Below are 23167 nucleotides of genomic sequence, written 5' to 3' on the forward strand. Positions count from 1 at the left end.
CTATCAAAGTTGAAGATTTTTCCTCAATTATTTATTTGCAAAATAAAAATACTTCTATCTTGTTCAATCGGCAATCACTTAATTTTTACAAGACATGTAAGCAATTACATGACTTGTACCAATTATAGTTTACAGATGTTCTTTTAAAATACCTTTAATTATGAAATAGTAATTGACTTTAAATTTGCGTTCTATGTCGAATTTCCGCACATGAATGACAAGACGGGAGTTGGATTGGTTTCAATCTTTTGTACACTTGTACTACATGGTGTCTGAAGAGATTGCTAATTTGATTCCTCCCTCCGCAGTAGCCAATGCAAATGACGTCCACGCAATGGCCTGAATGAAGGGGAATACAGGCAGGGAGAGCTGACTGTCTGGCCCATAGAATAAACCGCAAAATAGATTGATACATTACGTGTCCTAGTTGAATGGACATAAGGTTAGAGCAGGTGTGTGTGTTTCTGTGCTACTCGGTATGTTTGCACACACAGACCGGATCCTGATAGAAACTGATTGATTTGTTGCATTCGCTTGCCAATTCGAATTTCAACAAATTGGGTTTTTGCATTTCAATCAGCTAAAAAGGTTTCCACCAGCTTCGCTCTTCTGTTTGGTTGGAATCTGGCCAATGTTGTTTCAATTTAGTCAAATTAATTTTTAAATATGTGGCCAGATCCTAAAGGAGCTACCAAATAGTTTATGCCGCTGCAGTTTCTTTGGCTCAATTTTAATTATGGAAGAGCCGGATAATTGCCCTGTCCCAAATTATTTGCCACAGAGAAGGAATTAGAATTGGATAAAAAGAGCACATACAAAAAATGTGCTGGAGTCAGGACCAACAAAAAATAATAATACCAAAAAAGCGCTAAAGCGAAATTCATGTCAACGGAAATGTTTTGCTCCAATGACAATAACAGCGGCCAAAAGCGGCCGGAGATGGCGGCTAGAGGGTGCAGGATGTGGAGGGGCCTGGCACAATGGCGTTGCGTTTCCGTTTCCGCCGCTAGTGCTACACTGCCAGCAGTAGTAGCAAATGGCGCAAATGAAAAACTACTTTTTGCCGGACAACAGCATCCTTTCTAGATGCTCCTTTTGTGTTGTTTTTGCCAGATCTTGTGACAATGCCGTTTGCCAGCAGCGTTGACATTCCGCGTTGACAACAATGCGCTCCTCTAAAATTTCACCAAAGGTAGCGAATGCTGAAATAGCAGGAACGCGAAAGCAAAAGCGACATCATTGACCCAAGGCAGCTGGCATGACCATTCCGCGTCAGTTGACAAATCCACTATCCGTCCGGTGAGTTTTCCCCAGCATTTCTTTTTCAATATTTTTATGTCTAACGGAGGCATCCTTGCATCATCCATTCCCTTATCATGAAGATGATGTGAGGATTTGCAATTACAGTGTTGATATTGTAATTAGTGATTCATATCCATGGAGCAGGACTGTACCCCTTTTTTGTGTGATTTATGGCTGCGCATTCCCCAGAATGACACGTGCTCGCAACGGGTGCCAGCTTTTTATGATAGTCCCAGAATGCAGGACGTGCCTGAGCCGCCGCAGCTGCGTTTGCATAAATGGTTCCGGCACGGATGGGAAAAGAAAATACAAAATCCACGGCGTAGGATGACAAAAATTCAATTTGGATTTTATGTAGGTGGCCGGACCAAAAATGCACTGAGTCCGAGAGCCTCCATGGGATTCATAAACATGGCCAAAGCTGAGGTTTAGTCCAGGGTTCCGAAACTCAGTTACTTCTACAAGTTATGACGGTGGCTTTTTTCTGAAAAAAGCCCATTTCTAGCATTAAGTAAGCGTTTTTCTGACCATTCCAGAACACTGGAAGCCAGAAAAAAATTGTCCAAGTCAAATTTAAAATACCAGAGCCATATAGATGGATATAAATGCCAACATATGCAGGCTGCAGGCAGCAGGCTTCACATACCCATATCCAACAGCTCAACCCTCGATCCCAGGACATCCAGCAAACACAGGAAGCGCAACGGACACTGGTAGGATAACGTTTGCAGGAAGCAAAAGCCAGAATATGATAAGCGCTTGACAAAAAGAGCAGAGGAGGAGACAGAGCAGGAAGTCGGTGCCACAGGATCGTAGGCAAATGGCCAGGATGGAAAGGACGGTCAGGCATGCGATTGTGAATGTGCGAGAAAGACATAAAGTCGAGTTTCGGGCAAAAGTATTTTTATGACCTCTGCTTGTTAGGCTTTATTGGTGCGCAAAAGCAATTAAAGAAGACATAAGAGCCAAAAGGGCTAACAAAAAAACGGCTGCGTAGACAAAATTCGAGAATTGAGTGTACAGTGAAGCAAAAAATGATAGATGGCAACGGAAATGGTACCGGGAATTTTAGAAAATGGCGAAACAGAAACAGAAAAGGGCTGAAACCTCTTTCGCCATACTTGAACTTCAATATTTGTTGCCTTAAATTTTCAGGAAATTTTTGTTTGCTTCCCAATAGTAAAATGAATATTTAATATATGATGCCAATCAATAAAGCCATAAAAAGTAACGCCTTTGGGTTTTCTATGCATAATTTTACTCCCATTAGACATCGGTAATAGCTCCACTTTTTGCTTGAATGTTTAAGCTAAAAGCTGATGGAAAAACCGCTGTAAACTGTTGTTGCCAGAGAAAACAAAATAATATCGATTATTAGCACCTACAAAGCCAACGCGGCTGTCAGATTCAGCTTTGCACCCACCTCCCCCTGTGGCAAAGTTTGCGCTCATCCAGCGCAAAAACGGCAACAGCAGCAAAAGTGTAGATGTGCGGAAAGCCAAAAGAGCCAGGCAGCCGGTAGACTGGTAGCCAGTTAGACAGCCAGCTAAGCAGTCAGGCAGACAGACAAAAGCAAACAAACAAAGCTCCCTGGAAACGGGGGCTGGCAAGAAGGGGGCGTGCCAACAGCGAATTTCGTTAGCCCAATTAAAGCAATTTTGCCAGCTCAACTATTGGCAGGAGATGGGGGAGGCGGGAGTCGAAGAGCCCTGGATAAAATTGCCAGACAAAAACATAAACCCTTCTGCCAACTGTTGGGGGTGCCACACATTCGGCATTTCATTAACAAGCATTTGTAGCAAGCGGGCTCATTAGCTATGCCAATCTAGATGGTAAGTAACTGCGATGATGACCATGTCAATTTGGGGGATTAGTGACGCCATGGCAATGGTAAGCGGCTTAAGGTCTTAGCCATCCCCACATCCCAAAGGCCCATTTCTACTGTTTAGCTGTTTAAAGCAAAGAGGAGCCAATACGAGATTTGCAAAGTCTAGGTTCTGAAACACTTTCCTAGATTTATGTTCCTGCACCATCGAGAACAAAGTCTTATGCATGTTCAATTGCAGAATTTATTGTTTACACGCAATCAGCTGTGTAATGAAAAACACGTCACACAATCAGCGAAAAACCAAGGTGCTGGGAAAATCCATAAATTTGTGCGGCAAGCATTTGCCGGCTCGTAATGATTTATGCGACTGCTTGGTAAAAGACAAATGGTTAAGTAATTGAATTACGAGAACGAACAAAAGATGACAACTTTGCTGAGTAAGCCCGAGCACTTATGCAAATTAGCTTTGCCTGGGCGAGAGCTTCTTCTGATAAGGGGACCGACCCAGTATAAAAACAACATTGATTGCAAAATCAATGTGCTCAGCAAGGATGACTGGATGGGTCTGGATGGCACTAGATGGTGGCCAAAAGCCAGCTCAGCGGCATCAATGCAATCCTGCTAACGACAATGACACCGTCCACGGGTCAGGGCAGGAATCAAAAGTGCAAGCTCACAGTTTGCCAACGGGCAGTTGGAAATCGGGAGGCGGGAAAGCGGAATAGCGAAGTGGCGGAGATGGCGGAAACGGAAACGCGAAGATGACGGGAATGGAGTCATGAGCATTATTTGTGCAAAATTACCTTTAACGAGGTGACTAGCTGGCGGTCGGTCCTGTTGCATTACCATTACCGCAATAAACTTTATTCCCTTTTCCCTCATCCTTGGCATCCACAGCTTGGGTACTGCGTCTTCGCCAAGTTGCCTGCAAAATTGCACTTGACTCGAATGCCAATTACATGGCGCTGAAGATGTCAGCGGCAGGCAGACTGGCAGCATGGCAGCCAGGCAGCCTGGTTGCCTAGTATCCTGATGTTCTGGCAAGCTGCAGGAGTACTGGATAGGACGATAAGGCGAGAGTGACACAGCAGTTGGAATGCTCGAAGGGAATTGCCGCAAAGTGGATTAAATATGAATAAAAGATATTTGAGTAAATTGCATTACCCGTTTCTGGATTGGTTAGGCTGTATTAACTCACTGCATTAACCCACTACAGCCAAAGCCCAGACAAATGGAATTGACATTTTTGATTTCGGCTCGGGCAGGCTGTGGCAATACTGCAGCTTAATTGCAGTCATCTTCTCAAAAGCGAAAACTTAATATTTAATCTGTTCACATTCAGCTGCTAAAGTGACAAAAGTTTTAATTAAGAGAGCTTTTTATAGTTTCTGCGCACAAGCTAAAAATATAAAATTTCAGTTTCACTTTTAATTAAATTCTTTGTTTAACTAAAATGAACAAAAAAAAAACCGGAATACTGAGAAAATCCCATTTGGTCCGAAACGTAACCACAAACCCACACATAAAGGCTAAGTGCAATTGCATATGTGGGCGTGTGTGAGTGTGAGTGTGGGCGTCGCTTGTAATTAAATTCCCTGGCCGCGATATTTGTTTCTACAGAGCTTTATATGTATATGAGCCCGACCCACGCCGAGCACCGAATGTCCGGGCAGCGAGCCACTTCCTTTTATGATGGCCAGTCAGTGCAACAGGATATGCCAGGGTAATTCGATTACGCTGTGGCCAACAAGCCGGTGTGAATGTGTTCGCATTCGACATTCCGTGTTAGAATTTGAACAAAGCATTTATGCGATTTGACAATGGGAAGTAATTTGAAAAAATATAACTAATATTATTAGAGTTTCCCTTCAAATCGCAGAGACTTTGCTAATTCAATCAGAGCCAAGTCTGTTAAACTTCTCCCTGGTAACCAGCCATAAATCATTGCGGTTGACTTTGGGCTTAATCAGCTGTCGTAATGCATTTTCAATGTTTTCCTGGTCCCATCAAATCGAACATGTCAACATCAATCAGCAAAGCTCATCGGTTATTGAACCAACGTCGGGAGCAATTAGATGGAAAAGTTTGGGATACAAACACAAAATAATTAACTTTGTCAGGTTTTGCGTAAACTCTTTAAGTCAACTTGCTGTTACCAGATAAGCCTTTCACCACAAACTGCAGCAGCTCTGCAACAGCCATCGTAGTCCCATCAAAAGTACTGAAAAAATACAAGAATAAAATAGCAAAAAAACAGAATCAACTTTGGCAACAGCAGCAAACTCGAAATAAGTTGGCAACATTTAAAGCACGATCCAGACATAGCACTTGCCAGGGCTATATATTTCTGTGGCCACTATCGAGTGCCGCAGACATGAAATTTTCACAAAGTAGCAAACTTTATGCCGACGCCGCCGCCGCAAATTTTTGCCAGTCACACACACACACACACACTACTGCACACACACACAGGAGCACACACACAGACACCCAATCGAGTTTTAGCCTGGTCGCCCATAAAAAAATGTATATAAAAAAATCAGCAGTGAGGCAACAGCAACTAACTGGAACTTTTTGCCCGCCTTTTTTTATTTCTTCTTTTTGTATTGTTGCTGTGCATGTATTTCTATATTTATGGAACTTTTTCAATTTGGAACTAAAGTTTGCTTTTTTCGGGTAAATTTTTATTCATAACAAAGCAAAGCGTGACCGTTGCGAAGAACCAACAAATTTAATGGCAAAGCAAACGCGTTGGGGCAATTGCAGAAATGGGTTCGCCAGGCCGCAATAAATTTGTGCCGTGATATATTTTTGTTATTAAAAACTAATTTACATTGTGTAAACGGTCGGAAATGTCAGATTTATGATAGCTCATAAAAACTAAAAGCCCCGAAAAATGGGTTGCATTTTTCGCAGACAAAACAAACAAAGCCCATGGGGGTTATTTCGTGCACACTTTAGTAGCGTCAAGTCTGCGAAACTTAATTGATTTTGAGGCCAACACTGCGTATGCGTAATTGAATAATTGTTTGGTAAATACCAGTCGAAGTTGCGACAGCAAGAAAATTGAAAAACTATTTTAAATTAATTCTACTGGCGAGACAGGCACTGTGCAAATAATTGGCATCCGCTTCTTGATTGCCGAGATGGGCAGCGATATTTATGGAAACGAAAAATGTATGGGAAAACTCATTATACTGCAATCACATTACACGCTCCTCTGATGTCCTGTCACTGAAACAGTAAGCTGTTGCCCACCAAAAAGGCCATCATCATAGTTACGGCAGCATTTTTAAGCCAGCCACTTTTCATAATGCTCTGTGCATTTAAATGCTCTTAAAACAATCCAGACTGCCCATTTCAGTCCGATGCTGTCGGCTGAGCTTAATGCAATGGAAACAAGCCGTTTAATTGAGGGAAATTAAAACGAATTCCGAATCACCGATTTGCTGCGCCCGGCGGCTTTTGCTCTATAAATTCATAAAGCTGGATAAATAACAACAAAAGCCGTAATACATGTAGTAGGTTTTACATAGTCTGCTTTCGATTGCCCCAGGTTGTAAAATACTTTAATCCTTTCTATGACTTTCATTAGCAAAAGTCCGAATACATCTATTAAGCTCAAAATTAAGCTCAAAAACACTTGTACCCATTTGATTACCGCTTTCACTTGCATGCTCTTGCTCGAAGCGCGTATGTGTTTGTAATCCTGTGTAGGGCAGCTGCCAGGACAACGCATTTCAGTGATTTTGAGGGCCATAATTAGCCATACTTGGGTGCGTTGAGCGTCCGTAAAGTGCTTATCGATTGCCCAGTTCCCATAATCACACAAGAATGATCGCCATAGCGAATGTATGAACCAGGGGCATTGTGGGTGTGGCAGTACTTTGTGGCAATTACTGCACCATTTAAACCCTTGTCTGTTATCTGGTCAAGCACTATCTCCATTCGGGAAAACACTATAATACACATGTTTGCCAGACTGCGTCAATTAGTCTGATTTATCGATTAATTTCGAATTAAAGCAATTATTATATAAGCAGGTTCTGCTTTGATATTTTGGATGAATATTATAATTGCATTAGAAGTTGGACTTACTAATAATACTGTACAACGCTACATTATCCTATTCTCACTACAAAATCTTTGAAATAGCAACTTAAAACTCTCACATCCTTTTTCCAACGTAGACTAAAAGCAGCGAGTCGAGAGCATTACATTAAAATCCATTTCTATTGTGAACATCCTTGCTTAAATGCCAAATGCAGTGGGGTGAGTGTATTGTGTTCACTTTGAGATTTCGAGGCGGATTTGAGAGTGCGTGTGAAGATGAAAGGATAGCCTGCTTGAATTTCTGCTCCTTCGCATTTGTATGTTAATGTTAATGGGCATGCGAATCTGAATGCGAAATGCCTGCCGTGTAATAAAATCTCATCCTTTTTGGAGAATGTATTAAAATTACAGATTTGAACCTTTTTGAGCCATTGTTTAGACAGCTCTCGGCTCTTTGGGTCTCGTTACGCTTGGTTAGGTCCTTAATTTGATACTCAGTTCCTTTGAGAGAACACGAAAACAGTTGCATACAGAGTCTTCATTAGACTCCACTGAACAGCAGAGCATATGCAAAACGCCTGCTTATCCACCGCCGCTATTTTACATTATTTATTTTCAATTTCGACAGAGAGACATCCATACAAACACTTTTCCATTGCTAAAAAGCCAAAAACAACGCCTCCTGGATTCTGGCTCGACACGCACACGTTGCGTATGCGTGATGGCTGGGGCAGCGTGCATTTGAAATGCAAAATAGTTTTGTATGCCGCAAAAATGGCTGCCAGTCGGCGGCTGCCAGTCGGTGGCGGTTGGCTCATTTGCATGCATGATGTTCGCGCCTTGACGAGGCCTGCAGGCCAAAATCATCCAAATGAGGTTTGGGTATGGGGTGTGTGGCACAAGCACGAGGACCAGCTGCCTCCTGTCATCTGAGGGGCATTTGACGATAAAAGCATTTTGGGCGAATTTAAATAATTAATAGCCAGGTGAAATTTTGCGTTCAAACTCAGCATTAAGCTTTAAAGGGAATGCCTGCGAATCAGTGGACAGGAAGCGGAAATTTCAAGTGGCGGTTAATTTGAATGAGTGGAACAGCCACTCTATCCCGCCATCCACCATTTTTGGGTTTCCTTAGCATAAGCTCTTTTTCAGGACTTGTTTGCTATTAAGCTCGTAACATTTTTACAAATGTTTTAATAATTACCGCACTTAAATTTAAACACTTTCGTCCCCTCGAGTTTCGCACTTCCATCTGCTTGCCAGTGAGGCAGCCAACCAACCCGACCGCCCGCCCGCCCAGGAGCAAATTGTACAAAGTAGCATTTTGGGGTTAACTTCAAGTTAACAGCATTAACAACAACAATGGCCGGAGAAGGCAAATACAACAAATAACAAACAAGCAAAAGCAGAAGTAGAAGCAGCAACAAGGGCGAAGGCAAAAGGGCTTTAAAAGTTTCTTAATGTGCAAAACTTTGTTGGGCTTTGCACTAAAAGGAAAAAACAACAAGGATAATAAGAAAAAATTTAAACAAGAATGGAGGAAACAAAAGCTGCCCCAACAATGCGTAAGCAATAATTGCAATTTTATTTTATTTTCTTTCAAAATGAATCCTATTAGGGGCGTGAAAACTTTAAAAAACAAAGATGTCCCATTTCCGAGTTTCTATGGAAACGGAGTCTTGACAAACAGCTGCTTTTGTCATGCGTTAGCCTGTGAGCAATATTTTCTGCCAGACGCCAAATAAAAATCCCTAAACTTATGTTGCCGACCCGCAGACCGCCAGAGACGCTGACATGGCCTGATCCCGGTCCGGATTCTGAAACCGGAATGCTGAATCCTAGACACCATCGAAGTCAGCCCCGACGCTGAAACATTTCGTGCATGGCCCTGGGAATTAACAGCACATTGAGCGCTCCTTTTCCTTATTTTTGGCTCGTTGAATGCCCAGACATGTGAAGCTTGTATGCATGCAAACGATGCTTTGGAGACACAGCGACGTTGATAAGTTTGCATATAAATTGTGACACATGCTACAAGCCGAGCAACGAGCCAGGACATACTTTAGAACCGACTCGATGGCAATGGCGCGAGCTGGAGCAGGAACATTATTTATGTCCGGGCCAAACTATTAGCCGATATTTTGATTAAATTTCTAAATACTTGGGACTGGGTTTTCTTCTAGCCATATTAGAAAAGTTTATGGCAGTCAGTTGGGGAGTTGAGTTCATATTGGACCCGGACTACGTTGCGTATGAGTAATGCATGCCGAAACAAAAATGTCAAAGGTCTGAACTTTGCCACACCCTCACAGGGCAGACCGACAGCCGACAGAGACAAACAGCCGGCTTCCCTTCTGCCCTCTGTTCTGGCAGTCCTGATGATGTGGCTGCTGCCCTTGCCTGCTTCTCCTGCTCCTTGTTGCCCAGCTTCTGCTGCTGCTACTGCTGCTGTGACATGCCCTAAAGTCCTCCCAAGTGTCTGCTGTGTCGCATTGAATTTATTGGAATTTTCGTTTTTGCTTTGAGCCAGCCGAGGACTTCGCTGTCGAGGCTTGTTTTGGCCCGGTCTTTCCTTTTCGCTGTATACAGTATATTCTCGACACAGTCTGTGTAGATGAGGCTGCAAATATTTCCGTTGTCTCTCTGGCCCCCCTGACCCCGTCGACAAACAATTCCGTTAATGTTTCGATGGCTTGTGGCTGACAGCGGTCAGCGAGCGGTTGGTTTGCCGTTCAATGGAAACCTCAAGTTCAGCCAACCTAAATATTATATGAGCTACACTTTTCTATTTCCTCCAGCGGCAGGTCAATGCGGCTGTTGAGTAATTTTCAGGCCATAAGCTTCATGTTTTATTTATTCTTGGATTGTGTGCAGCTCAATCGGTTGATTGGCAACAAAAGAAAAACTGTAAGGCGAGATTTAAGTGTAAAATCCGTACCGTATCGGAGTGAATAAAAATGAAACTTTTGACCAATCGTAACCAATAATGTTGTTATATAACTTTTGTTAAATTCAATAATGTTTTTTCCCATTCCCAGTAATTACTTTTCAACAAAAGAGCTGTGAAAATCGATTTGCTTCGGTTTTTAATGAACATAAGAGCATTTTTATAAACAGCCTTTGGCCATTCCCCATTCAAATGGCCCAACTCCTAACCACAAACTTTTTGTTTGCGTTATTGTTTTAATGGCCAAATAAATAAATATCGATTATGCCTGGGCAGGTGAGAGCAAGTGTAAGCAACATTTTGGCTGCTTTCAACATAAAATGGCCCCTCTGGAGCTGAGCTGTCAGTTAGCGTGTTTAAAAAGTTCGCCCGCCCCGGACTGAGTCCAAGCCCTACAGTACCCACGCCGAACCAACTCCCCGGGCAATCGGTCCTGGCCGGAGCTGATCCGAAACAGAATCTGGCCAGGATGGGGGCTAGGACTATGATAAGACTAATCCTGGCCGGCTGGCTAATTGAAAAAGTTGCATTCCTGTTGTGCCTTGCGCAGCCAGTGGAAAACGAGAAATTTTTGCTGCCACAAAAAAAAAATAAGGAAGAAATTGTTATTACTACTGTGGCCCTTGGCTTGCTGGACGCAATTGTGGTCAAGTTTTGTGAGGCATTTGCATAATAAGCCTTGTGTATGGAGCTGTGACTGTGACTTTGATTGTTCCTATTATGGTTATTGTTACTGCTACGGGCCGTAGTTGCTCTCACTGTTGCCGGTGCCCAGCGGGGCATGAAATTGTTGTCTGCCTCAGGTCGAAGCTTAAAAATTAGAAAAGCGATAGACCCGAGATGGAGAATTTCAACCCGGTGGGGCTTAAACTCATCCTGAACCTCGGCCAAAGCGGAAAGCATAAATTTTCGTGCGATATGAGAACAGCCAGCAAACATCCGCACATAAATAAATCATAAATATTAAATGAAAATGAAAAATGTGCTGCAACAGGAGCTGGAGGAGCCATCGGAGCCGGGCATCGGAAGAAGCGCACAGAACCTGTCAGCGAGTGCCTGGCCAGGGAATAATGCAGGAGCCAACAATGCACCAACGATCGCATGATTAGCGGCAGTCCAGAGCCGTAACCTGAAAGGGGGTCCATAGCAGAGCCAGGCCAGGCCAGAGCCACAAGCACAAGTAGAACTAGAACCATAGCCGGAACCAGACAGAATCATCCTGTGACTCACCAGAAGCAAGTGCACCGAAAAATTTAATTTTTGCTAAAATTAATAACATATTAATTTTAATAAATAAATAATACTCAATTATAGAAATGTACCTCCATGAATATAAACTAATTTAATTATAAACAATTTAGAAAATGAAGTTGGCGAAACACAATTCTACATCTAATCGAAGATACAAATGAAACTAACACTTACTAATAACCTTTCTAATGAGCATATTGCAAAATATTTACCATGAAAACACCTGAGCTTAAAACTTGGTATCAGTTTCTTGCTATGCACTCTAAAAGGCCAAGCCAGACTAAAGCATGTTCTGTGGCCCGGGGCAACGCACGATATTCTCACAATGCAGAAAATTACTAAATTCGATATGCAATTTATAAAGTCGGAGTCCAACCAGCCGGCATACCCCACACCTGTCTTCAACCCCCCTACCCACACTCTAGGGCGCCTGGTCTGAGCTCCTCTGGTCTCCGACTGTGTCTGGCTCTTTTGGCAGCGCTGCTAAAAACGATTTGGTAAGTACTGTTTGTTGATACCCAGCCAAGGCTTAAGTGTACCCAGAAGCAAGGACCAACAAAATCCTGGCAGAAATACTTTGCTTTAATGCGCTTTTCCCAAGAATCGAGAGAGAGAATATCGAAGTTTGGAAACGGCAACGCCAGAGATGAAGGAGCAGGAGCTGGGGCATCATAGTGTGTACTGCCTGGCGGTGGCTTGTTATTTGAAGACGTTTAAGCTGAAACTGAGGCAAAGAACTAAAAACTATACTTATTTTCAATTTTGTTTTTGGATTCTCGGTGCAGTCACTTATAACTTGGCTAGCCCAAAACGACTTTCTAAATTTGAGCTTCTTAGCTTAGATTGGGTTCTGATTGCCTAAATTTCGATCTCCTTGCTATCCTTTGATGGAGGAAAAATTATCACAATATTCTATGCATCTAACATATTAGAAGAAAAAGCAGGAACAGAATTTTCTGGGGTCAAGATGATTTAAAAAGCGTTAACATATTTTCAGGCGCATATCTAGTGGAATAAGTGCGGAGGGTCACAACCACAACCGTACGCAGCGGAGTGGAATAATCATTAATCATTTCTTAACGTGGCCAGAACGGTGGCATGCCAGAAAGTTTCCACACCGGGTCGGGTCATAGTCATAAGGCATTAACTTGCCGGGCACTTTTACAGAACTCCCGTGTGGAGCTCCGACGACGAAGAAGGAGATATTATCAAGTTGATTCCACTGGTGGCGGGCTTTGGGCAACCGCGACAAATTTGAAAAATGGCGCAAAGTTTTAATGCCTCGCCTCCCGCCTTTGCCACGCCCCCACAACCTCACACCCTCCCTGAGCCCACACCTCGCATGACATACGAGCTGAAATAAATATTTTTTCCCCTGGCATGTTACAAATGTTTTGAGTCAGATGAAAAGTTTGCTTCATTGTGAGCAAATTTAAGAGCTCCTCGAATTGCCGAGCGCTCCGTTTCGTTCCTGGAAAACTTTCCATCTCAACGAGCAGTTTGGAATTGTTATTTCAAATTTAAATAGCCGGCCTGGCCTGGCACGGCCCGGGTGTGTGGCATGCCTGCTGAATTACTCGACAATTTTATGACCCCATGCATAAAATCCGTATGACGCTGCAAGTAGCCCCACATCCCGCCTCTCCTCCAGACCACGTCAGCTGTTTGCCGGCAGTTTGCTGCCAGTCTCCTCCGGAGAAATATGCTTTGACGGCGGGGAGACGACGGATGCAGGATGGCGGGGCAAGGAGCCGAGTGGCAAGTGTCTGGCAAGTGTAAATCGGCTTTGTCGTCGCTTGTTGTGTATACAATGTAAACAGAAGCTGAAAAATACTGGTAACTGCCAAGTGAGAAAATCGGACTCTATTTGGAGGACTCAGCTAAATGTCTCAGCATCCCCAGCGCTCTCCTGGTATAAGAGTATCGCATATTCCCGACGCAGGCGCAGATCCGGGAGAATTCTTGTGAGAAATATTTGTTTATTGTAATGGAATTTTTATTAATCTGTTTGTCAAACTTGGCTAAAATCTGTGGTTGAACTTGCATAAAATTTGCAATTTGAATTATTAATTTATATTTTTAAATCTAAAAACAAAACCGGAATATTTTTATTTAATATTTATAGAAACATATATAGTATATTCTTTCCCATTTGTAAAATATTTGTTATTAAATCAAACTGCAGTAGTTATTTTTTTATTCCACAAACATATTTCCAGCTACAATCTGCTTCACTTTTCAGGATCTAAATTTCACTTGTCCTTCTAAGAAGAAACAAAAACTTAAGGAAGAAAACTTTTTGGCCAAACATCAAATTCACGCCGATTTTTGTCATTAGACCAACAGAAAACTTTTGAGAGCAAGCTCTCGAGGCTACAGTCCTTTTCCCTACTTCCTCTGCCACTTCATCGACCTTGCTACCACCCCGCATCACATGCACCCACGGCCTGCCCCCACCTCCTCGCTATAAGCCAAACGCAGACCAACTGTCACTTGGGCAAGGGGCGCGTTTTTAATGGTCAAAAGTTTTATGTTTATTGTTTATGCGTTGAAGCAAAAATTTTCATGAACTTTTCATTGTTCCGGTTTGCTGGCAGAAAACTTTTAGCATACAATGCACTTTAATTTGGCTGCCCCCTAGCAGGAGAAGCGGTGGCATCCACCCTTCTGTCAGACCTGCACCGCGTATTTCGCCAAGGAGCGGCCGTGGAAACAATGGGAAGGCAAATGTTGCAGCAAAAGTTTATGCGCCAAGAACTTGGCCAAATGACAGTGATGGGGACCATTAATGGCCAGGGGGCCGGAGAGCCAGAACCTTCAATGCCATTGACTGTCCGGGCGTTTTATTTGCGCGTAATATGCGCAAAGCAACTTTGTTTTATTGGCTGGCGAATGCAAATAAAAGTTTTCAGCCCATCAGTTCAGTATTCTTTTCCGAATATATATCCAAGGCAGGCTCGAAATCTGTTGGAGAAACTCTTCCATCCAGTCCTTGGGTCAGTTAATATTCTCAATTCAGGGAAAGAACAATGAAATGTCCCAAGCAGTTGTTTCCAGGAACATTTTTTCCTCGACGTCATCTTGTTAACATTTATTTTCGCCTCTGTCCTGGCTCGGCTTTAGAAACTGCCTCTCCCAGGGCACCTTCCCAGGACTGCCTTACAATGTAAAAGTTGCTTCAACTTGTGTCCTGTGTTCTGTTCTGTTCAGCATTTTTTAGCTCTGGCAAAAGTTTGGCCACTTAAAGCAGTTTGTCAGTCCGTTCCGAGCGTTAACTTGGCCATTCTGCGGAGCTTGCATTTCAGATGGGTAGAATGCACAGTTTACTTTCAAATTTTTCAATCATCGCATTATACAATGTGGCAACAAAGTTTCCAACAGAGACTTGCCACACACTTTGCATTTCGTGTGACGCAGCTCAAATCCGACTAGAGACATACGGCTTTCTAAGCATATTTGAGAGCAGCATATACCAGTTGATGACATAATAAATTGCTCCGAAATGTCGACCTGCACACAGTTTTACTAACGTTCATATGCACATTGGGGTGATCCGTGCTACCATAAAAACTATTGCTTAAAAGTGCTCATCTTGAACTGTTTTAACCCAGTATAAACTATAAACAGCACTCCCACCTCTTATATTTTAAATATATTTCCCTTCATTGTAGTTTTTGTCCCACATGGCGGATGAGTAATTTTTATTTGAGCATTAAACCTCACCTTCCTGGGGTTCACCCTAATAAAAATATATACATGCACCTACTGAATGCTAGCGAAAGCATTTCTCCCACTCCAAATTTGTTTATTCGTTTGGGGATGTGAAATATTTTTTACTGTCCGTCGAAAGTGAAGCGTAAATATGCCCCACAGAGCTGCTATCGAAGCTTTTGTTTTCGTTGATGCCGCACTAATGTTTTTGTTGTTGGTGTCAGTCACAGTTGGTGCAAACACCGCCCGCAGGCCGATCGGCAAATGTGCCAACAATAAAGAAAGTATTTCCAAATAAAGTAAATATGTCGACAAAATGGCCGTGCTGCAACTGAAACAGAAAACTGAAAACAAATCGAAAATTCCCTGCACAGAGGTGGCTCCTACTTATTGAAGATTTTCAGGCACGCTAAGACCATTTGACAATTTGTGAAAAAGTAGCTGCATTCTAGTCTTCAAATATGGCTCAGGCGACAGTGGATTAATATGGATTTTAGTGAAATCCAAAAGAAAGTAAGAACAAATAAAAATACGTTATTTAATAGGTATTACATTACATGTAACATCCCGAATAAAATATATATATGAGAGTTGCCCTGAACCTAGAAAGTGTACAGAATATTTTTTCTATTTCCCTCACATCCCACTGTGCACCATGGACACATGGGACCTGCCATGGAGCACAAAATTGTGACACAAAGTTATGACAATGATGAAATGAGAACGACGCCGACGTCGCTGTTGATGATGATGAGCCGCAGCAGCAGCGGCAGGAACTGAAGCAGCAGGAGCCACGTTGAGGCAAAGTCCTGCCATGGACACGGATGCCATCTGCCACCGGTGGGAGAGTAAGACATTTTGCTCGTTGCCACAACTCCCTTTCGACTGCCCGGAATTCCACGTTCCTGGCGTCCTTTATTTTTTGTACTTTGCCAGCCGCAAGACTACAATTTCATTTGATGTGCATGTGTATGATGAAATTTTCGCACATTTACATAAAAGAGATGCTGAGTATGTGGCCAAAAGGAGCTAGAGCTAATATGACTGAATCAAATGCCCTAACTTGAAGCTTTCCAACCTAAGACACTAATGAAGTTCGGACAACGAATACAAAGAACTTGGATTTTTTCTTTTTGAAGTCTCATTAAGGAGCTTCGTTCCAAGTTCATCAGTAGCGTCGTCAAACCTCAGATTACTGAGACATTTCCAGGGCAATGCCATGTCAAGCTAAGACGCTTCAACTTCGGCGATGACATTCAGAGACTTTCACTAACTTGACTCGCAGTCAACTTGGAATTTGCATGCCAAATACCCAAGAACGATGCCAAGTCGTTCAGTCACATGTGACATTGCATGCCACATTCCGTACGAACGGAAAAAATGACAAGGATCTGAAGGAGGAGGGAGAAAGCAGGAAAAGCGAAAGCAACAAAACTTTACGAGTACCAAATACACTTAAAAAGTAATAAAATATTTTATTGCGACTTGGTAGTGAAGTAGAAAATTCCAGCTATATGTCAGCTCTGGTCGTTTAAATAAACCCGACCTCGGCGGGAAATTAAATATTCATTAGCTGCGAACACTCAGCCAGCACGCCCCGTTCGATGTCACGGATTTTGATTAAGCATCTAATGCCGCATCTATAATGCCCCATCAGGACATGAGCCACTAATCAATAATGCGCTCCTCTGCGGTTTCGCGTCACGAAGCTAATTCTGCGATTCAGCCACTAAACCCCAAGGCAAAATCATCTTTAGCCCCCGTTCCATGCCCTCTGGTCCTCTCTGTTTGCTCTGTGCGTGTCACTCAGAGTGGCAATCGAGGAAAGGACTTGCAGGATCCTCACTCGTCGTCGCCGTTGACGCAGTTCATCAATCAAATCACTGGCTGTTAGTCAAGCAGTCATGTGATTTGATTGATTCACGCTAAAAATCCCTTCTCAAACAAACAGCGACCCAACCCCCACGTTCTCCGCTCCACGGCACTAATAATGCGGCTCGAAATGAGAAGCAGACAACGTCGTCGTTGCATTGATGGCATTGATGGGGAAAAGGAAAGGGGTAAACGGGGTGGTGCCAACAATGTTGCAACCGCAGCAGCTGCCACTTGCCTTGATTTCGAAATGCATTTGCTTTCTTTGACGCGAACAGCAGAGCCTTTTTGGGCCGGGTCGCGGCGTCAAAAACGGAAGCGGAAACAGAAATCGATGCCTGTCCAATGATGAAATGTATTATTTATAAGGTACATTAAAGGGCCATTGCATTTTATTTTAGTTTCGATATTTTATTAAAATTTCATTATAATTTACAAAAGTGCATTATACAAATCAATCTATTTTTAATTCCCGTTTACCTATGATTTTAAAAGCAAGGCCTGTCTGGGATATCCTTCCCTACCAAGGTAAACACAAATCCATCTTTTCCCAGCCCCGGACTCTCAGCCGCCTTAGTGACAGCTACTTAAGACGGAAGCAAGTAACTTGGACAAGGCATTCATTTGTCACTTGGCTGGGTATAAATAATTTACACAAGACAATGTTTTGCCTCGAGCATTCGGGGGCAACGAGAGCCAATTTAAGCAACTGCTCCCCGGCCGCCTGTTTAGGTATAAAATATTGTTACGTCAATGAAATTGCCCAATTTTATGTTCAATCAATAAATGGAGCAGGAGGAACGCTCACCGTACGTGTTGGCTGCCTCAATTTATTTGGTATTCATGCAACATTAACATGGATTTTTATTAGTATCATGTTTTTGAAAAGGGTTGCGACCTGGCCAACTAATAAAACTCCCCGCCACTTGCTGCGAAATGTATATTTTGGTCCGGAGTCCCAAGCCATTCGGTTGAAGGGGCCGGGCTGATACATTCCAGAGCGAAGGGCTTAGCCCGATGGCCAGGGAAAATTGTATTACCGTAGGCAGTATCGAGTTCGAATTCGAGCGCATTTAAAATGGATCCAGACAGGTGATGGAAAATGGTTCGAGTCGATTGCAGGGTTGCCCTCTGGCAGTCAGGATACGTGACTCCTGCCGGATGGCATTTGCCTTTTTGCCAGCTGTCTTAGCCGTGCGTGGCCGGGCAAACGAGAATCAATACTCGCTTTGATTGACACTTTGAATTTAAAGCGCTGAATTAGCCCGGATATTCTCTGCTCGCACTTTCACGCTGACTGCTCTGTGTGGGTTGTAAATCCCGGATACTCTAGCGGTACTAAGCTGGCATCTGATGCTGTTCCTTGGCGTGGCGGTCCCCCAGCATCCGTCTTATATTAATTCATTGGAAAGGCTTGGCAACTAAGTGATCCTTAAGGCGATAGAATAAGCAGAATGTATTGGATAAGGACTATGACACGTATTTTAATTTTTGTTTTCAATCTAGAATAGAGATTCATTTATTTTTCCTAATGTAACTTCACTATACTCTTTTGAATGTATCCAACTGTATCTCCATGGCAGCCTCGCAGTAGGCAGTAAAAAGTGTTTGCCAATGGCGAAAAGACCAACAAGTGCCTGAACTTTCTCCATGAGCTTCCACTTTCCCTCTTCCCCTTTCCGGCATTTAGCTGCTTTGCAGTGACGACGACCCTTGCCCAGCGCAGAATGTCTCACGTTTCAGCCACTTTTCGACCATAATTACAGCCAAGAGCAATTTTAAAAACACTTGATGCTGGCAATTAAAAAGTTGAACAACATTTTTCTTCGGCCGAGGTCCGCCCGCCTCTTAGCCGCTGCTCGGGGCTGCAAGTGTAATTAATTAGTTTTCAATTTCACTCTGCTAAATATGCATAATTTATGTGCCGGTGAATGAAGGATAGGGGGTATGAGGGCGGGTGCGCTGAAAAAGGATGCTAAGCTGGAATGCTGAAGAAAATGGCTATAGGGGTGGACGTCATGGTCATAATAAAATTTACTAGCCATTACTTGCTCTCTCCTTTCAAGTGGCAATTCTCCAACGATTTTTCTGCCGTCTTCATCCTTTTTCCACTTCCTCCTGGCGGTGGCAATTTGTGTGCACCAATTACTTTGTTTGTTTGCCGTTCGCCGTGCGACAATTGCAAAGGACAACTGCGACTTTTGCCACTGCCATCGCTCCTACTGCTCCGGCTATGGCATAGGATCCCGCTCCTGCTTCTGGTTTTGCTGCTGTTGCCACTGCACTCCACTCTGCTGCGTTTCCTCTATTTCCGTTACAAACATTTCCGTTTCGCATTGCTGCAAATTTATTGTTTCCTTGCGGGTTTCGTTCCCTCTCGTGTGCGTGTGTCCTTTTTGCACTTGTCTCTTTCAAGCACTTTTGGAAGAACTCTTTGGTGCGCTGCTTGAGTCTGATGGCCCGAGCACCTTCAAAACGGGATCCACCTCTAGATGAGGACATGGGCTCAATCAAACAGCAAAATGGCGGCAAAGCGGAAGTGCCGTCACTACATCCGACCCGCTCCACACCCCACCATTCACCCCACCCGCTGTACTCTTCCGGCCGGAAATACGCATTTAGTTGCATGTGAAATTGCTACATTTTTACCAACAGGCAAATTTATATTTATTTCTACGCGTTTCTTATTTCTTCGTCGCCCAAGACTTGGCGATGAAAAATTGAAATGTCGTTTCTAATAAATCATTTCGGCAAATTCAGAGGACTTGTTTGTTTTGGTTGCCGTTCGCCGTCGCCAACTGTTTGTGCTTATTTCCGTTTCCGTTGGCCCTGGCCTGGGCCCGGCCCGACCTGCCCGGCCTGGCTCCTGGATTTTTTCCATCCCACTTTCGAGGGGCTTTTCTTGGCGGCCTTACCTTTGCCGGATATTTTCAGCGCCGTCATTGCAGCTGACATAATTAATTACCCGAGCGCGCGAGCTTTTCCCAGCGGCTGCGTGTGCCTCGCCTGAGGCGGCGGCTGCTCTGTAAAACAGGAAGCGCCTGCCCCATCCCCATTCTCAGATTCAATGGCGAAATTCGCGACAGGTGGCAAAGGTGGCGCAGGGGGAAGGAGGCTGAGGTAACAATTATAATTGGATCGCTTTAATTTTGTGAGTTAATGCCGGGCAAGTTGGCTGGCATTGTATTTGCTGAAGGAGACAATCTTGGTAATCCACAAGGCCGGACAAATCTTCTAGTCCACATTGAAGCTGAAATGGATTGTCTCCATTTATCCTGCACACAAAATTCCACAGATTGAAGTGGAAGTAAAGATTTTTCCTCCTTTGGCTTTTTTATTAAATTAGCATGCATGAATAATCGCCCAGAATACTGCCTTTCTTAATGCCTGCACAGGTGACCCCAAATAGAATTTTAAATGAATTCATTTTTCCGGATGACAGCCAAATCATACAGCTTACCAGTCAACAAACAGCCTTTGAAGCCTTTCACCTCATGCTCATATCAATTTGGGAAACATTTATCTCGTATGGGCCTTTGTCCATTAAATCTTAATCGAGATGCACAAGACTGATGGCAATTTTATCGTCAAATTCTGCTGGTATGGGAGACCAATAGCAACAGGACTTTTCAATTAGGAGGCGCCACCAAAGCTGAGTTGTCCATTATCGCAGTGCAATTCAATTAGATGCCGCTGGATGGGCATAAGCCCATAACATGGCAGGTGTGGGCAGAGGACCCTTTATCGGCGTGTGGGCTCGTGTAAGGACTCCCAGTGCAGATTGCCTTGGTAATGGCATAAAGGAAAGCTTGCCAGCGTATTTGACAGCATGAAATTGAGTGAGCTGCAGTTCCTAGGCACACAATGCCTGCTCCGTTCCGTCTCATTTCGGGCCCTTCAATCGATAGGACGTACGATCTAAAGCCCACGATTTGTGTGCCGGAATATATACTGTACGAGTTCGAGTACAAGTAAGAGCTCGGGTACGGGCACTGGGTACGGCACGGGTTACCCATCGCCTTGCACTCGCATGAGTTATCATTTCAGGCACATTGATTTATGCAGTCGCCGGGAAGGCAACCTGCATGGCTGCTGCTGAGATAAGAATTAATTGGCAAGTGCACTGTGCAAATAAATTGCATAGCCGGTGTGGAGAGGGCACAGAGTGCACAGTGCATCGAGCGCAATGGTGCACTGGGAACTGCTGGTGTGGTGCAGTGGTTCTGTGGTGGCGTGGGCAAACACACATAAAGCAGGTCCCAGGATTGCTGCTGCTTTTAATGCAAATGTGACAAATGTTTTACGGCTGGCTGCGTCTGCATTGACTCTGGGCAAACACCTGTAAATGGATTGAAGCCACAGCCCTCCGTTCAGGTGCGGAGGTGTCTTGTGAGGGTGCACAAGATCTTTATATACAATTCTATTGAAAAAATCTGAGAATGCAAGTTCTTTAAAAAATAACGGAATATCATATAGGAATGGGGCAAGATACTTTACTGAGTTTTTTAAACGCTGGAAAAACATGATATTCTAATAAAAATTAAAAAAAACTCCATTTTTTTAATTTTTAAAACCTTTTAATACATAGTGGTTGACCCTGTTTTTCGATCCTGACCCAAAACCTCTGTTTATTAGCTGATGGGAAACGAAAGAGGACCTCCCTCTCGCGTAAAACTGTTTGAGTTCAACACAGGCTTTAACCTTGGAACCGCATTCGCTACCGAAGCCACAGAGACAGAACACGCTGTACGATGCACGTTGCACACTAGCTGCACTTCGCAATGCATTTTTGTCCATATTTGGGATTTGCAATGCCACATTAACCCTGCGCCGGAGCGAGTCTGGTGTCCTGGTGTTTGTGCCCATTCGAATTGGCAGCATGGGGTGAACATGAATTGAAGGGCAGCTGAACAACATTTGCAGTCGATCAATATTATTGCGCCTGCGGTGGGGCAATCAACGAAAGGGAGAGTCCCTTAACAGTGAAGCACATAGATGGAACATAATGGTGGGGAGCCTGGCGGGTACAGAACGTCATGTGTCCCCTGTGGATCGCAGGCGGCACAAAGTGTGCTGTCTATTGGCTCAAACGATGTGTTTCCGCCTCCCAGGGATGCCGCCGGTTTATTGATTTCCCAACTGATTGCTCTTCCCCCCGTTAATAATATTTATTGCTGTCTCATGGAGCCCCGTCTTCCGCAAAAGACTGTAATTAAAGCTATTGACCTAATATACACATTAAAGAGGGGCAATCCTTGGAACCTTGTCAGCCCCAACATTATCAGATGCTTTTTACTTGCCAATCGGTTAATTAGTTTTGCGCTGATGCCAGTCGCTGTTTGCGTCAGCAGGATGTGACTACCGGATCCTGCGGGTCTCCCAGGTCCCTGGTACGCAATAAATTAGAAGATGCTTTCATTGATTTCTGCTGAGAGCAGCATGTAAACATTTAATTAAATTGAAGCTCGCCCGTATTATACTCGCCCAAGCCCTCCTATTCATTTCCCTCCCAATCTGCAAAGGCCAAACACTTTTATTTCAGTGGCAATTAAAATTACGTATACGTGATGCCGTCTGCCAGCGCCCCAAAGGGCATTTGATTAATGTCCAGGCACAAAAAAAAAACAAGCCAGGATTAAAAAAGAAAGCAATATGCAAATTGGAGATTTATTAAAGCAAGAAATGTAGCTTGGGTCGTGATCCTATCCCGGGAGTTAACAGTTGACAGTAATTTCCTGCAACTGGACGCGTTCAAAGCAAAATGCAATTTCCGATAGAGCGCGCAGCTTTCCTTTTTTATGCGACGCCCAGGTGCATGTGTCATCATTCTTATGCCGTATAGCTGGGCTATGTTTTATGGCGGCAAGAACAAAGGCTTATAACAGTAAACGAGTCTGAAAGCCGGGCGGAGCCAGGCCTGCAAACGGATGGAGGTGCCTTCGCAGACAGGGGCGGTGCGAGGACGTGGCAGCATCTGCTGCACCACCGTAAAAAAATAACCCCACACAAGAGAATGACAAAGTAAAAGGGCACATCAAAGCCGTCTGCAACGTCGGTGGAAGGCTCCTCCAGCTGACCGTCCACAAACAGGATTCAAAGGGTGCGGCGGTGAGAGTATCAGGGTAAAATACCGGTATAAAAGAGAGTAATGGGAAAGGATAATGCGTGGCTTTGGCTCGAGGATGGGAACTAAAAGGATTTGC

The sequence above is a fragment of the Drosophila ananassae genome, chromosome 2L (genome assembly GCF_017639315.1).
Source record: "Drosophila ananassae strain 14024-0371.13 chromosome 2L, ASM1763931v2, whole genome shotgun sequence".
NCBI classification, from domain to species: Eukaryota; Metazoa; Arthropoda; class Insecta; order Diptera; family Drosophilidae; genus Drosophila; species Drosophila ananassae.